General features: G+C 42.4%; 1 pseudogene; it reads right to left on the bottom strand.

The window, feature by feature from the left end:
• LOC136229429 (uncharacterized) overlaps positions 1 to 17,885 on the bottom strand; it is a 113,669-nt pseudogene that overhangs the window by 45,748 nt on the left and 50,036 nt on the right.

Below are 17,885 nucleotides of genomic sequence, written 5' to 3'. Positions count from 1 at the left end.
GTACTCTGCAGCATCTAACGCACAGTGAAGCATGTTTATAGCCGAAGCATGGTTTTGTAGCTTCTTGAGATCATATTTTGTCCATTTAGTCTCAGCTTTGACAACCGTTTGGCCATCAACAGTTTCAACAGGAACAAATGGGCCTTGGACTATAGAAAGCCATGCACTCATATTTGTTGCCTGAATGAAATTTTTCATTCTGTTCTTCTAAAAAGTATAGTTAGACCCGAAGAACAGAGGAGGCCGAGTAATGGATAGTCCCTCAGGAAGAATCTGAGTTGTCAGATTTCCTGGGAGAAACTGAGTGCTGTTCTCAGCCATTATAGGGATCAGCTTAAGATAGTTGTATCTTGTTCAGTGAGCTTTTAGGCTCTGATACCACTTGTTGGTCCCTTATAATGTGACAAGTATAGTTCCAAGGGGGGGTTAGGAACTATTTAAAATTTTGTCCGTTAAGGCTGACTTTTTTTCTTTAAGAAAAGGTTTTAAACAGCGACGCTGAGTAAAAAGCAAGACACTAGCTTAATCAACTGGTGACTAAGTCAGTTTCTTTACTTGAGTCAGGAGAAAGCACTTAGAGTCTATTCCTGAACTCAGATACTCGATGCACACAACTCAGTGTGACTTCTTTACTAAGTCAGTTTTTAAGCAAGCAATATATATTAAAGGAGTTTAAGGGTTAGAAAGATAATACTCAGCGGAGTTATCCAGGTTCGGCCTCTACGCCTACGTCCTGTCCCCGGAACGCTTCCGGGATTTTTGAATCCTCTACTGAGCTCTTTAAAGGTAGTGCACAAACCTTTTACAATCAGAAGCTGAGTATAACAAGAGTACCTTCCTCTATACCTCTACTCACTTCTATTCTACTGCTGAGTACTATAACCGAGTACTCAGCTCTCATTTCTATTCTCTATAAATGATAAAAGATTGTCCTAAACAACAATTGCTAAGACACTTTAGATGATTGGATAATCACTTTATACTTTTACACAATAATATGGAAATTGGTGTAAGGTATTTGCTTTGCTTTTTCTCACAGAACTTCAAGTATGAATTTGGTCAGCGTAATGGCTTGTTGAAGATCTGCATCGAATGAAGCAACTGAAGGGCCTATTTATAGAGACACTTGAGGCATCGGTCATTTTGAATTTCGAAATAACAGTTGGAGGGAAACGACTTCCTGTCGTTGTCACTCAGTTCTGCTCAGTGCCCTTGGCCAATCAGATTCTTGCATCTTCTGTCTTCGGTCAGTGTTGAGCAGCTTTTAGTCAATCCGGCAGAATGTCTCTCCATTTACTGTAAAGTCAACTGGGCAGCTTTCTGTGTCTTCTGAACTTTACCCAAAGTGGAAATACTTTGTCTGGAAGTTGTTCCTGCTCAGCTGCTGTCTTGTACTCTTTGTCGTTTCAACTCAGCAGCTTCGTTCCGAAGTAGTCAAAGAAAGTCTTCTCGATCCTTCTCATGCTGAGCTGCGTTTTGTTTCATAATGACAGCGTTTTGTTTACGCGGGCCGAGTGGTCTTGATCTGTTTGACTTGGGCTTTGATTTTCGTATTGGGCCTTTAGCCTTTTAGTCTTTATATCTTATAAGCAATTTAACTCAACATTGAACAAACACATTAGTGTAATAAATTAAAGCATTTAAACTTAGTGTGTTTAGAATATTTTTAATTATACTTAAATAATTTTGTCAAATCAAAATCATGTGGAAAGGTGTTTTAACAAAATCTACACGATACAAAAATACAGGCTCAAAGGGGCTTCCTAGAGTAGATGAAAAAGAGAAAATAAGGTAAATAAAAGGTTAATTCTAATGAGGCTGATTCATCGTTTAACATCTCAAATCATCGCATGTAGGTTCAACTCAGTATTAGGTGGAAAATCTGTAATCTTTCCACAAGTCAAAGCACTTACACAAAAATGTCAAGAAAAAGAGCTTTTTGATGTTCACTCTTGGGCTCGAATTCAACTCACAGTTCTTGGGTTTCAAATTTGTGGTTACTAGTTCTCCCTAAACTCAAGTTTAATATCACATGCCTTCAATTCTTAAGTTATCTACTTAAGTAGTGATTTTAGCATTTCTTCAAAAGTAGGGTCTAAATGAAAACTTTAGCTCATGCTTTTACAGATACAGGGATTGTGCCCTACACCTAAACTAGTTGTCATGCAATCTTAGATTCGGTTATCAGCCCTCAAGGACAAATAACTAAGTTTAGATTCGAAGGAGGTTCACGGTTTTAGGCCCTAAAACATGCAAAAACATAAAAAAACCTGAAAACGTTAAACTAAACTAGACACGATGCAACAAAAATTTAAAAATTATATAAATTTTTGTAAGTTTGTCTACCCTTCCTCCTCACACATAAATTATGCAATAAGTTCCAACATTGCATCTAAAACCATAAAGCACATGTGCAAAAAGTTAGGTTGGAGAAGACAACTTACTGTTCGGCCCCCCTTTCTGTAGTTGTCTGCAGGCGCAGAACTTGCACATCCGAATTATCCTTGCCAAGATAAAGCTTGAGGCGGTACCCGTTTACTTTTTGGGTGATCCCATATTTTCCCTCGATTTCAACCATTCCGAAAGGGTGTGCATTGACAACTGAAAATGGTCCATACCATCTACTTTTGAGCTTGCCAGGGAAGAATTTCAATCGGGAGTTGTATAGTAGTACTTGATCACCTATCTGGAAGGTTTTCTTTTGTACTTTCCTATCATGCACCCTCTTGGTTCGTTCTTTGTATAACTTGGCATTCTCGTAAGAATTGTACCAGAGCTCATCCAGTTCGTGCAGTTGAGTTAACCATAGGTCACCTGAAAGTTTAGGATCAAAATTTAGATATTTCAGTGCCCAATAGGCATTATATTCTATTTCAACAGGTAAATGACAAGATTTCCCGAAAACTAAACGATAGGGGGACATTCCTATGGGAGTCTTGAAAGTTGTCCGGTATGCCCAAAGAGCATCATCCAGCTTAAGACTCCAATCTTTTCTAGCATTCCCTACTGTTTTCTCAAGAATACGTTTCAGCTCTCTATTTGACACTTCTACCTGACCACTAGTCTGAGGGTGGTAAGGTGTTGCAACCCTATGAGCTACGCCATACTTTTGGAGCAACATGTCAAATTTCCTATTGCAGAAATGGGATCCCCCATCACTGATGATGGTCCGGGGGGTGCCGAATCTGGTAAAAATATTCTTTTTCAGAAATCTCATCACTACTCGGGCATCATTTGTGGGTAGGGCTTCAGCTTCTACCCATTTGGAGACATAGTCAACCGCTATAAGAATGTATTGGTTGTTGTGCGACAAGGGTCCCATAAAATCTATGCCCCAAACATCAAATAGCTCACATACGAGTATGCCTTGTTGAAGCATCTCGTTTCTCCTAGAGATATTCCCTACTCTCTGACATGCATCACAATATTTAATATAGCTACTGACATCATTATGCATTTGTGGCCACCAAACCCACTTTGGAGGATTTTTGCCACTGTCCTATCTGACCCGAAGTGGCCACCTGGTTCTCTAGAATGACACATATTAATCACTGATTCTACCTCCTCTTCAGGTATACATCTCCTAATCATGCCGTCAGTGCAGAATCGAAATAAATACGGCTCTTCCCAAAGATATTGTTTGTTCTCAAATATAAACTTACGTTTTTTGCTTGCATCTAAATTAAGAGGAAGAATGTTACCGACTTTGTAGTTCGTGATGTCTGCACACCAGGGGAGAGTTTTTACCGAATACAACATTTCGTCCGGAAATACCTCCTTGATCTCCTCGTGTCCTAAGGGTTGTTGATCTGACTCTAACCTGGATAGGTGATCTGCTAGCACGTTTTCCACTCCTTTCTTATCTTTGATCTCAATGTCAAATTCCCAGAGTAGTAAAATCCAGCGGATCAGCCTAGGTTTTGCATCTTGCTTACTCATCAAATATCTTAAAGCTGCATGGTCAGTAAAAACAATCACCTTAGATAACACCAAATAAGATCTAAATTTGTCAAAGGCGAAAACTATAGCTAGCAATTCCTTTTCAGTTATTGAATAATTCTGTTGTGCATCATTTAAGGTCTTGCTAGCATAGAAGATTGGGAGAAAAAGTTTATCCACCCTCTGCCCAAGACAGGCTCCTATAGCTAGATCACTGGCATCACACATTAATTCAAAGGGAGGGGACCAATTCGGGCTTACCATAACGGGTGCTTCGAATAATTTTTTTTTCAACAGTTTAAAAGCAGACATGTATTCTTTGTTAAAATTAAAATCATCATCCTTTAGTAATAATTGAGTGAGGGGTTTAGTAATTTTTGAAAAATCCTTTATGAATCGCCTATAAAACCCTGCATGTCCTAAAAAGCTCCTAACCAATTTAACATTGGTGGGAGGAGGCAGTTTTTCGATCACCTTAATTTTTGCCGGATCGACCTCAATTCCTTTTCCCGACACCTTGTGTCCTAGCACTATACAATTTTGGACCATAAACTGGCACTTCTCCCAATTGAGTGTCAAGTTTTTATCTTCACAACGTTCTAAGACTCGGTCCATATTTTCAAGACATTGGTCAAAAGTAGGTCCTACAATATTAAAATCATCCATAAAAATCTCTAGGAACTCTTCAACCATGTCAGAAAACATAGCCATCATGCAGCGTTGGAATGTGGCAGGAGCATTACATAATCCGAAAGGCATCCGCCTATATGCAAAAGTTCCATAGGGACAAGTGAATGTGGTTTTCTCTTGGTCCAAAGGGTCCACAGGAATTTACATATAACCGGACAAACCGTCTAGAGTGCAGAAAAATTCATGCCCTGCCAAGCGTTCCAACATTTGATCGATAAATGGTAAAGGAAAATGGTCTTTACGAGTGGCTTCGTTCAATTTCCTATAGTCAATACATACACGCCAACCCGTAACCTTTCTAGTTGGGATTAATTCCCCTTTTTCGTTTTCCATTACCGTTGTCCCCCCTTTTTAGGCACACATTGCACTGGACTTACCCATTGGCTGTCAGAAATTGGAAAGATGATACCTGCATGGAGGAGTTTTATGACCTCGGCTTTTACCACCTCTTTCATGTTAGGGTTGAGCCGGCGTTGAGGTTGAGCAGATGGCTTGATCTCTTCCTCAAGAAAAATCATGTGTGTGCAGATTTTGGGGTCGATACCTTTGACGTCATGGATTGACCACCCAAAGGCTCCTTTATGTTTTTTCAGCACCTCCACCAATCTTTCTTCCTGTTCAACTGTCAACAAAAAAGAAATAATAACGGGTAAATCTGTGGGAGGCTGAAGAAAAACATATTTTAAATTGTTGGGTAAGGGCTTAAGCTCCAGTTCTGGAGGTTCCTCCAGTGAGGTTTTAGGTTTAGGCTTGATCTCACGCTCAAGGTCCTCTTTTCTACCCTTTACCCAACAACATTTTTCAGGTGGGAGGTCTTCGAATGGTTCATTTAAGTTCTCACATTCCTCACCACCTAAATTAAGTTCCAAAGAGGCATCTCTCATGCTATGGTTAACTTCCTCAACGCATTCGTCTAGTAACACATCTACAAAATTACAGCTTTTGGAACGCTCTTGAGGAAATTTCATAGACTCATAAACATTAAATGTTACCTCTTCGTCTTGCACCCTTAGGACCAATTTACCTCCATGAACATCTATCAGTGTCCTACTGGTTGCAAGGAATGGTCTCCCGAGGAGAATGGGGACGGAGTCATCTTCTTCCATGTCGAGGACCTCGAAGTCGATCGGGAAGATCAGTTTATCCACCTTTACCAATACATCTTCAACTATGCCCCTAGGCCGTGTGATTGACCTGTGCGCTAGCTGTAATGTCATATTTGTTGATTTGGGTTCTCCGAGTCCTAATTTCCTGAAAATAGATAAAGGCATTAGATTAATACTTGCTCCTAAATCGCATAGTGCCCTATCTATATGCATGTTGCCTATCCTACATGGGATGGTAAAGCTCCCTTGATCTTTAAGCTTGGGGGGCAATTTATGAGTGATTATGGCCGAACATTGTTCCGTTAGGGCCACTATCTCATTCTCCCCAAACTTTTTCTTTTTCGACACCATGTCTTTAAGAAACTTTGCATAGTTCGGCATTTCCTCTAACGCTTCCATTAATGGAAAATTAATTTCTAATCTACTAAGGATTTCCGAAAATCTAGCAAATTTCTTATCTAAGTTGGCCTTTTTCTGTTTCTGGGGAAACGGTAATTTTGGTGCATAAGGCCTAACTACTTTCTCTACAGCTACTACAGGAGCTGAAGTTTCAAACACGGGACCGGGGTTGCTTACCACTTTCGGTTCCTTACTTACTTGAGGTGACGGTTGTGTTTGTGATTGGGGTGGCACGAGTGTGTCCACTTCCTTGCCACTTCTCAAGGCGATGGCTTGAACCGTTTCCTCTTATGAGAGGAACGCCTCTTGACATTCCCTTTCCTCCTGTCTGATCGCAGCGTGTTGTTTGCTCAAGGTTCTGCATACTTCCTCGTTGGCTGCGAGTCGGATGGATATTTCTCTTAAGAGAGCCATTATTCCTTCTGAGTGCTCTGTCTGCCTATCATAAAAATCAGAATTAGAAGGGGGATAGGGAAGATTATTCGTGGGTGCCGCGTATGGCCCTGGCGGATATCGTGTGTGTTCCCGATCATAGGAGTTGTAAGTTGGGGGTTCAAAATTATACCTTTGACGATTACCCAAATAACTTACATTCTCACCTCTAGGTACATGGTGGTTGACATGGCATACCTCACCAGGGTGATTCTGACCACATCGTGCACAAAATGGTGTCCCTGTTTGGTTATTACGGCCAAAGGAGGCCACAAGGAAATCCATTTTCTTGTTGAGGTCAGCCATGGACGGTTCTAGAGTTCTGTTGTCCATAATTGCTGAAAAAGAGATTTTACAAGTATATAAGAAGTATAATACTACAAATTGTATGAAATGATTGTATGATAATATATCAACAAGTATAAAATATCGATAAGTATAGATGATATAAACAAAGGTATTCACAAAGGAATGCCTAAACTAACAAATCGACCTTTGGTTCGATATTGCAGAAGAAATAAATCCACGGCAACGGCGCCAAAAACTTGATGCGCCTTCCGTTGAAGGCTCACTAAGGGATAAGTGTACCCCGTCGTTATCAACTAATAAAATCTGGAAAGTCCAGGTATCGAATCCACATGATTTATTCCTGCAAGTATCGAGCTACTCGGTCTCAGGTGTTATCTAGGCTGTGTGGGTTTTGAGGTTGTTTGGTTTAAGTTAATCTACCCCTAGTTGAATTACTCTACTCCTAGCTAAGTTATTCTCATTCTAATTAAGTTATTCTACTCCTAATTAAGTTAAACTACTCCTAGGTGATCTTTCACTAATGCAATTACCCGAAGGAGCATGGTATGAACGATAATAATGAAGATAGATTATTAGGTCAATTGATTAAAAACCTAATCTAAGTCACTTGTATTTAAGGCGATTAACCCTACTTACCCTCCTGAAGTTCCTAGTGTGTGCTTCCCTTATAAGGCCGAAACTAAGTCTAAGGCTCAGCAATTTGGGCTTAATCAACTAAGAGGTCGTCAATCTCCTAGGCTCCGACTAGGTCAACTTCAGCTCACAATATGTGCCCACTAGATTTTGGGGCTTTTGAATGAGTTAAACCAATTAAATAAAGCGTAAGACAAAGATTAAATAGATAAATCATAGAACAAAATAAGAGCTAAAATATTATTAAAGATGAAGAACAATGTAAAGGGATACAATTAGCCTAGGATTCATAGACTGTATCAAAGGGTACAAACATAATTAGATGAAAATGAGATAAGAAAATCCCTTTCAGGGAACCTGTCTACCCTACAGTAAGCTTCTTAGGACTTAAGGATGGACCTTGAACAATCCTCGGTGGATGGAGCTTCGGAGCTTCTTCAATGGAGGTTGAAGGAGATGGAGGAGGTGGAGAGGATTCTTCAAGGGTGAAAGGCTAAGGTAATTTACAATAATGAAAGATGTCTAATTTACAATTGGAAATTCCTAGTTATAGACGCAGTTCGGGCCCTCTTTCTGACCTAATTGGTATCCTTTTGCGAGTGGGAAGTCATGGGGTCAATCGTGTCTTCGTCGGACCGAGAATCAGTCTTTTGACTGATTCCCGTAGGGCAGGCCAACTCGTCACGAGCTGGCCTCCAGCTTGGCAAGCTGGCATATGAAGGCCAGCTCGATGCGAGCTGGCCATGCCAGCTCGCCCGAGCAGGCCTCTAAGGGCCAGCATCGATGGACTGGCAGTGCCAGCTCGCCGATCCGGCCCCAAAAAGTCCATTTCGACGAGCGGGATTGCCCAGAATGCCTTGCACGACTGGTGGATGTCCCGAAACGCAACTTTCACCCAAACTTGTTCCTGTCTTAGCCTACACATGCACAAAAACTCCAAATAACATTAGTTCCGAGGCTAAATCGACCCGCCAATCGCTTATTTTGAGTAGACACTCCGTTTGGTGCGTCTTTTGGCAGATCAATTAGCTATAAAAGATAATGGAAAATTAACGTACATGCTAATTTGGCCATATTTGCCTAAAATAACCAGAAAACGAGCCTAAACAATGAAAAGTAAATAGAACATATCCAATTTCTAACTAACTCACACAAAAGCATATAAATGCGAGAATGGCTTGCTTATTCATGAAATAGCGCTAAGAACCGTCCTAAAACCGTACCCAAATATAGGGGGTTTTTGACCCCTATCAGAGCTCAGCTTGCTCTTCCTGTTCTATCACTGTTTCCTTTCTTTTCTTTGATTTGGATTTGAAAGGAAGGTTGTGTGCTAATCCAATAAGGATTTCAATAGTGATCTCTGTCCCTACTATGCTTGGTTCACCTTTAAAGTTGGTCTTATGAACTTTGAGGATCTCGGTGATGAGTGAGCCCAATCGAAGAATCCCAGTGCTTCGTTGAATTGCAACAATCAGAAAGACGATCATATTGAGGGTTTGTAATTTAGCATGTGCCAGATGAAGCACTGCTCGAAATTGGACGCTGAAGAGGTGGAGTTGACCTTTGGGAAAAGGAAATTGGTCAGTATGCAGTGAGCCTGTCTTTGCTGCTGACTAAGTGAGGTGCATGAGACTTCACCTATATGGGCTTCCAGCTTACAGAACTCAGCGCTATACTTGACCTTTTTATAGTCATTTGTTTTCAGCTTAGATCCTTCCTCCTTTAAGTCTAACAAGATAGCCAGGTATGAGGGGTTGATGATGATTTGTTTGTCATTAACATATGTTACCATGAAGTCAACATTGTTATCTGCAATTAGCAAGTTTGAGTAGAACTCAGTGACTATAGCCTTGGATAGGTCAGGCCATTGAGGGAGAAGAGTTTCGTCCATCCGTTCTTTGAAATCCATTCACAGTAGGGTTTCTCAGCTTCAACAAAGCTCTTGGAGAACCATCATGAGGAGATAACATCAAGGTCCTCAACGTCTTCGAAAGCAGAGGAGAAGGTTCTTTCCTTAGGCTTCTTGTCTTTCTTCTGTTTCCTTTTCTTCGAGGGAGTTGAGTGTTCAGTGTTAGGGTCCACATCAAGGATGCTGATGTAGACACCGAGTCGAAGGACCTGTGACGAAAACCCATAGCAGATGGTTAAAGCGGTTGATTCCGATAATAAAAAAATAAAAAAATAAAAAAACCACGAAAGGACCTCGAAGAATTGCGTACCGGAAAATGGATGGCTCGCGAGCGCCCGACGGCGTGGAGAGAGCACCCAGGACCTCGGGAATGAGGATGACTATCAGGATCACATCCAGAAACAACTTGAGAAGGAGAAAGCTAAGGAAGAGGAATGGAAGCAACACATCACTCAGGAGGTGCAGGATCTACGTGGGGGAAGCTCCGGGAGTTAGGACTTTTATAACTTGAAGAACTGCTTATCGGCAACTGCTTTGCCTTTAAAATTCTGGCTCCCTAACATGAAGAAGTTTGATGGAACTGGGGATCCTACTGCTCACATGAATCAGTATGTTTCCGTGATGAAGCACACGATTTTGACCGAGGAACAAGTTCTTGGCCTGTTCAATACTTATCTGGAGGGGGCTGCCCTCGTATGGTTTCATGCGTTACCGCTGGTGACAAAGAGAGATTGGAAGGAACTGGCGAAGGCATTCATAGCCCAGTATAACTTCAACACTATGCTAGAGAGCACTAAGCAGCAGGCTGGTGAATCCTTGTCCGACTTCGTGAGGAGGTGGAGAGCGAAGGCGATGGTTATAAAGCAGAAACTGCTGGAGCAGGATCAGATCCGAATGGTAGTTGGCAACATGTTGCCGTATATTAAGAATGAGCTGCGGTATATGCCTTTTACCGATTTCAATCAGATGTATAGCTGCGCTTTGACAGTTAGGGGGATGGAGAGCCGAAGAAATCTTATACCAAGTGGACAAAGTCTGGATATAGTGCCGGAGGGCTAAGTGCGAGTACAGAATCTGTCGTAGTGAAAGTGCTTGAAATTAACGCTATTGAGAAGAGGCAGTTCGCCAAGTTTGATCAAACTTACGCAAAAGTTTTCAAACGATTGCAGAAAAAGGGATTGTTGAAATCCCTCACTCCTTATAACAAAGCACCGCCTACTCCTCAGATGCAAGCTAGGGGGTATTATGAGTTCCACAGCAATCATGGGCACACTATTGAGAACTGCGAGAGGTTGAAGCACGGGATTCAGGATTTGATTGAGGAAAAGAAGATAGCTGATCCTTCGTCAGTGAACCCTTCCATTAGGCGTAATCCATTGCCTAATCATAGGGTGAGCATGATCGGATTCAGGCTGGAGGAGAGCAGGGTTGTAGAGCCCTTCGAGGAAGATGAGGAGGAGTTATTGGGCTCCGATGAGAAAATGACAATAGGAAATGGAGTTTATGTGTCTTTTCTGGGGGAAGAACCAGTGGATAAGAGGATGGATGGTGAATTGGGTGATGGAGCACCATATGATGAGGACAACACCGAAGAGACCGGACAAGGGTCATCTCGGAGGCTTATTCCTGAGTTAAAAGTATTCAGTGGAGTGGAAGATCCCGAGGTCCATTTGTATGAGTACATGTGTGATATGTTTGTTGAACCGTTTGGGATTAACGAGATCGCTTAGTGGTTTCACCATTCATTGATAGGAGGGCCGTTGAGGTGGTTCTGATCCTTGCCTGACTCCATCGAGGGTGATTGGTCGCAATTAGCAAGTTTATTCTTAGAGAAGTATAAGAAGGTTAAGGAGAGAGCAGCAGAAAGTAGCGCAATGCAAATTGGGCCCATCAAGCGCCCGTTACCAGCAGTTAAGTATAACAGCAACAAAGATCCTATAGAACATTTGCACTTTTACTTGTCGGTAATGGGGCCGTTGGGCTTTAATGAAGAGGAGATCACCAGTTTGTTTTGTAATTCACTAATGGGTGAACCGTTGATGTGGTATATGTCACTCCCGATGTACATCAAGAGCAATTGGGCCGCAATGACGAAAAGGTTTATCGAAGAATATACGGTATGGATGCTTGCGGAGAAAACTCCGGATTCGCCCTCCTATGAGACCCCTGAAGCAATAATGGCAATGCCCAAGTATGGTGGATATCGAAATCCAGTTAAGCATGCAACCTCATTCTGCAATCACATGTATGATGTCGGGTTCCTCAAAGTGAGTTACACGAGCATTTTTTGGAAACTCTTACCGGGGACGCTCTGTTGTGGCACCAAGGGTTGTCGGAGGAAGAGATGGGACATTGGATACCTCTTCGGGATGTGTTTGTGTCAAGATATGAGATGTATATTCTGTGGACGGGATCCCTAGAAGATTTGGATGGGATCAGGCAATTACCCGAGGAACCATTCGTGGATTACGCTAGAAGGTGGAGGCACCACTATGAACTGTGTCGAGAAACTGCGAGCGATAAAGTGCAGCTCATGTATATACAAAGAGGCGCTATCCCTATAGTAGCAAGGGGGAGGAACAGGGTGTTCCTCAAGAATAATGACGAGCTGATAGGTTGGGTGTTGTATGGATCGTCAGACCCTTCCTATATTAATCCGAATGTCCCTCATGCGATGGACTTGATGGTTGTGGATATTTGGGGAAGTTCCTCGGAGGAGGAGGATGCCGAGCAGGGAACTCCTATCAATATCTAGGAGGAATCTGATGATGAGCCGGAAGTTGCCATCATGACAAGATCAGGTCGTGTGGCCGAGGGGAAGGCACCTATGGTTGAGACAGAGATAGGAGAAGGATCGGCTCCCAAGTCGGACGATCAAGTCCTAGAGCAGTTGAAGAAAACACAAGCTAAGTCTACAGTGTGGGAGGTCTTGTGCCATTCCAAGTACCACCGTGAGAATCTGATGAAAGAGCTGTAGAATTTGGTCATTTCTACCGATACTGAGCCAGCGACATTAGTGGGGGCAATCATGGCCCGGAAGAGGACTGAAATCACCTTCACCGATGAAGATCTCCCGGAGGAGGGAAAGGCTCACAACAAACCTTTGTATATCCGAGCCGAAATTAACGGGAAGAAGACTAGCTGTGTGATGGTCGATGATGGATCGACCATTAATGTTTGCCACTGAAGCTCTTGTCCAAGTTGGGAGTGGAAAGAGGAGATTTGACTGCCTCGGAAACCGTGATCAGGGCCTATAATGACAGCCGTAGGCACATTGAGGGAGTCTTTAAGGCTAAGCTGAAAGTAGGGCCGTATGAGGAAGAAACAGAGTTCACCGTGCTGGATATACCAGTGACTTTTGCTATGTTGTTGGGACGCCCATGGTTCCATAAGCTAGGAGGTGTGCCCTCCACGCTCCACCAGATGATCAAATTCCCCTACGAGGATGAAATAGTGACGATCAGAGCTGAGAAATTGAGCTCAGTAGCTGCATTGGGGATCGAGCCTCAACTTTTCTCCGGATTTCAAGTTTCCGGGATCTACGAGTCTAGCATGACCACTGATGTGATAAGGATGATGAAGGGAGGATTCATCCCCGGCATGGGCTTAGGCGCACACCATCAAGGGGTGCCAGAATCACTGGATTTCAAGAGTCAAAACACCCGGAGGGGATTGGGATATGAGCAAGGAGGTCTGTCTAACAAAGGCTGCGAGGGGAAAGTGGGCCTAAAGAAGTATTTTATGAATGAAGGTCAGGGGAAGCTTTATTCGGGAACTTCCGAGTTATGGACTAGCACTGAGGGAAAGATCCTGCCGGGATTTGATATCTTCAAAGATGTCACCAGCTGGGGCAAAGGAGAGGCAAGCCGCTTCACAGAGAAGATCATGATGCTTGACCTGAATGCCGAAGAGCAGATTATGACCACTGAGGCAACCGTGGGAGCGGTGGATGAACCAAGGACCTCCAAGGCCTATGAAAACCCCGATGATGACAATTGTAGTATTGGTTTGTTTGAATTTGACGATGTACTCACCAAAACTATCAATGAAATGAATTCTGATTTTGCTTACTTGCTTGATGTTGATTCTGATCATTCCATGCATTCTCATTCATATAACATGCCTACATTTGAAATCAATACAATAGAAATGTCAACTTTCAATCTTGGCACGGATGAAAACCCTAAACTTATACAAATTGCTCAAGAATTAACTACTGAAGAGAGGAAAGAATTTGAGAGAATAATTAAAAAATACGAAATATTGTTTGCTAGGACGTACGAAAACATGCCAGGAATTGATAAATCCATCGTAGCTTACCGCATTCCAACATACCCCGATGCTAAACCCGTAAAGCAAAAGCTCCGACGCATGAGGCCAGAATGGGCAGATAAGATCAGAGAAGAGGTGAAGAAACAGTTAGAGGCAGGTTTTATCGAAGTAATTGACTATCCTCCTTGGGTCGCAAACGTAGTGCCAATCGCAAAAAAGGATGGTAAAGTACGAATGTGCGTCAATTACAGAGATCTCAATAAGGCTTGCCCCAAGGATGAGTTTGCGTTGCCTCACATCGACGTATTGATTGACAGTGCAGCATCCAACGTCTTACACACAAACGTGGATGGTTTCATGGGCTACATGCAGGTTCAGATGGCCGAGAAGCACAAAGCAAAGACCTCGTTCACTACTGAGTGGGGGACGTACTGCTATAGAGTAATGCCGTTTGGTTTGAAAAACGCTAGGGCAACTTATCAACGAATGGCTACGGCACTGTTCCACGATATGATACACAAGGAGGTGGAGGTTTATGTGGATGACATGATGGTCAAGTCAGATACAAGGGAAGGGCATTTCGTGGCACTTGAGAAGTTTCTGGCCCGAATCGCAGAATTCAAGCTAAGGTTGAACCCGAAGAAGTGCTTCTTTAGCGTTTCGTCGGGGAAGATCCTAGGCTATATAATCAGTAACAAGGGGATTGAGGTTGATCCCGACAAAGTGAAGGACATACAGGAAATGCCAGCACCGAAGAATGAGAAAGAAGTGAGAGGGTTCCTGGGGCAAGTTCAGTATATCAGTCGGTTCATAGCACGACTCACCACAATCTGTGAACCAATCTTTAAGCTGCTGCGGAAAGATCAACCCACGGTTTGGAATGATAAGTGCCAGCAAGCGTTGGAAAGTGTCCGGACCTATTTGACTAATCCACCGGTTTTGAGACCGCCTAAACTCGGAAAACCACTTCTCCTCTATGTAGCAATCGAGGAGCGATCCATTGGAGCAATGCTGGCCCAGGAAGGGGACACCGGTGTGGAGAATGCGGTGTATTATCTGAGTAAGAAGTTCCTGGAATATGAGCTTAAGTATAACATGATCGAAAAGACATGTGTGGCAGTAGTATGGCTAACAAAGAAGCTGCGGCACTATTTTCAGTCTTACAAAGTGATCATTATTTCATGGATGGATCCCGTGAAGTATCTGTACCGAACTCCATCCCTAACAGGGAAGCTAGCCCGATGGTTGTTGTTATTGTCAGAATTCGACATCGAATATATAACGAAAAAAGTTATCAAGGGGAGAGCCGTAGCAGAGTTTCTGGCCAATCAGACTCTAAATGCGGAAGAGGAGGAGATAAACTATGATTTCCCCGACGAGCACTTGAACACAATAGAAGTTATATCATGGAAAATGTTCTTTGATGGAGCAGTTAACTCGAATGGAGCCGGGGTAGGAGTACTACTTAACTCACCAGAAGGAGAAAGGATCCCAATGGCAAAGAAGTTATCATTCCCTCTCACTAATAATATGGCCGAGTATGAAGCATGCATCTACGGGTTAGAGTCGTTAGCAGCGCTGGGAGCATCGTATGTTGAAATCTGGGGCGACTCAAAGCTAATTATCGAACAAGCGCAGGGAAATTGGGAAGTAAGGGAAGAAAGGTTGCGCCTATACCTAGACCAACTGGAGGGGTTGGCGCAGAGATTCAGCGAGTGCCGCTTTTATCACATTCCTCGAGCACAGAACCAAGCAGCGGATGCTTTGGCCACTTTGGTGTCGGTGTAGGATAATCCAAGGAATCTTGCCTCAAATCCTTTGGTGCTAAAAAGGTCCCACAAACCATGCTATGAAGATGTAATGGTCTTAGGAGTTGACGAGAAGCCTTGGTACTTCGACATTGTGAATTTCATGAAAAACGGGACTTATCCGGCAGAATCAGAACTTAGGGATCAGGCTGTGATCAGGAGGTTAGCCCAGCAGTTCGTCATCCATAATGATTTGCTTTACAAAAGGCACGCCGATGGATTACAATTGAGATGCTTGGACGAGGGAGAAGCCCGTGAGGCAATGGAGTCTGTACACTCGGGAATTGTGGAGCCCATATGGGAGGAGCAGTGTTAGCAAAGAAAATCGTAAGGCAAGGCTTCTATTGGCTCACCATGGAAAGAGATTGTAACGAATATGCGAAGAAATGCCATGATTGTCAAATCCACGGCGATTATAATTACCTACTGAAAGCTCCCATTTGTATAGGGTTTTTAGGCTCCTTTTAGTTCGTTTTTGCTTTATTTCCTTTTAATTTTAGTATTGTTTTGTTGGTTTTTAGTTAAAATTAGCAATTTCCTTTATTTTTGGCATTTTCGATGTTTTCAGGGATTTTCAGGGACTTTTTGTGCATTTTCGAATCAGACCAAGCCCATTGGGGAATTAACGGACTTCTCAAGACCATTAGAGCACTTTTCTAAAGCTCAGGGACCGTTAGAGCACTTTTGGGATTCATTAGGGGCCATTAGAGCACTTTTCGGAAGCCCATGGACCATCAGAGCACCTTTTAGAAGTTCAGGGACCAAAACGGATAAAAACCGAAAGTTCTGCCCCATTCTGGCACCTGTCTCAATGAGACAGGGCATGTCTCGACGAGACAGCCCCTGTCTCGACGAGACGAGGCGCTGAAATGCGCGAATCTGTCTCAGAATCCACTAAAACGCATTGGAATTGCCTATTTTTCCCCCGGAGACATTAGGGTTTCTCCCTAACTCTATAAATAGGGAGCTAATCTTCATTATTCGGGAGAGATTAGATTTTTAATAAGTCGGCCTCCACAATGTAGTTTTTAGCTTTTAGTTTAGCTTTTTCTGCTTTCTAGATTAGGTTTATTTATGTTTTTATTTCTTATTGAAGAACAATTGATGGGAGAAGCTCCTCATCTTCTATTTTTGTAATCAGAATCGACAAGCGGGTTTTGGATTTCTATCTCTCCCTCTTATCTTTTCCTTTTATATTTAATTGAAGCTTTTTCCATTATTCATATATGCCTATTGCTATGATTGGTTTGTCTATGAACTGATCCCCATCCAATTTGGGATGGGGATGAAATTGATTATATGAATATGTATGATTAGGGATCTAGGACCTTTGATTGATCAGTTTATGCATGCTTAATGCCTAGAAATTGTTAGGAACAGGATTTATGCTAGAATGAACATTGATAATGATCAACTAGCCTGTTTATGTATATAATGTGCTTAATGCTTGTGACCCTAACACTAAATAGGATTATAGATATATAAAACCTGACCATGGAATTATCTATGCTGAACTTGTGTAAATCTAACCTCGCTAGAGACCACTAGGAGTGCGACTTTGTGGCTGGGCTACGGCTTTAGCCTTAGTTGCCAAAGAACCTAATGTTTTGCATGACCTAGGGTATATGCCTAATCAAGCCGTCACCCGAATTCATGTGAATAGGTTAGATAAATCTTGTACACATTTGTCTTTCTTATTAGCGCAATTACCGTCAATCACTGGTAAAACATAAATCTGAACTCCCTAAACCCATACATAGGATTTAATCAAAGGATTCCTCAGCCTAGATTGTGTCATCCATTGATTCACCTTCTACCCTGTCAATTGTTCACTTTATTTTGTTATCTTTATTGCTTTCAATTTAGTTAATTAGTTACTCAAAACCCAACATATTATTCAACCCTCTAAACAATTAGATCACTCTAGGTAGATTTACTAATTATAACAAATAGTCTTTGTGGTTCGATCTCGTGCTTAGCACAATATTACTTGTTGCGATAGGATACAATTGTCCTATTAATTGCTATATATTTTACGAGCATCACCTACCAGCTATGAAACTGCACGTGTTGGCACCTGTTTGGCAGTTTGCAGCTTGGGGCATTGATATCATCGGTGAGGTGAGGCCTAATGCGTCAAATGGACACAAATTCATCGCAGTTGCCATCGATTACTTCACCCAGTGGGTAGAGGCAGAATCGTTTAGCAAGTTGGGATCTAAGCAGATGAGGAAGTTTATAGAAAAGCACTTAATCACCAGGTTTGGGGTACCCCATCATATGATCACGGATAACGGGGTCCAGTTCCAAAGAGAGGTGAAAAGTCTCTTCCAAGAGTACGGTATTGAGCATCATAGATCTTCTCCATATCGCCCACAAGCTAATGGG

The sequence above is a fragment of the Euphorbia lathyris genome, chromosome 5, assembly GCF_963576675.1.
Source record: "Euphorbia lathyris chromosome 5, ddEupLath1.1, whole genome shotgun sequence".
NCBI lineage: Eukaryota > Viridiplantae > Streptophyta > Magnoliopsida > Malpighiales > Euphorbiaceae > Euphorbia > Euphorbia lathyris.
This window is presented reverse-complemented; position numbering and strand designations above follow the sequence as displayed.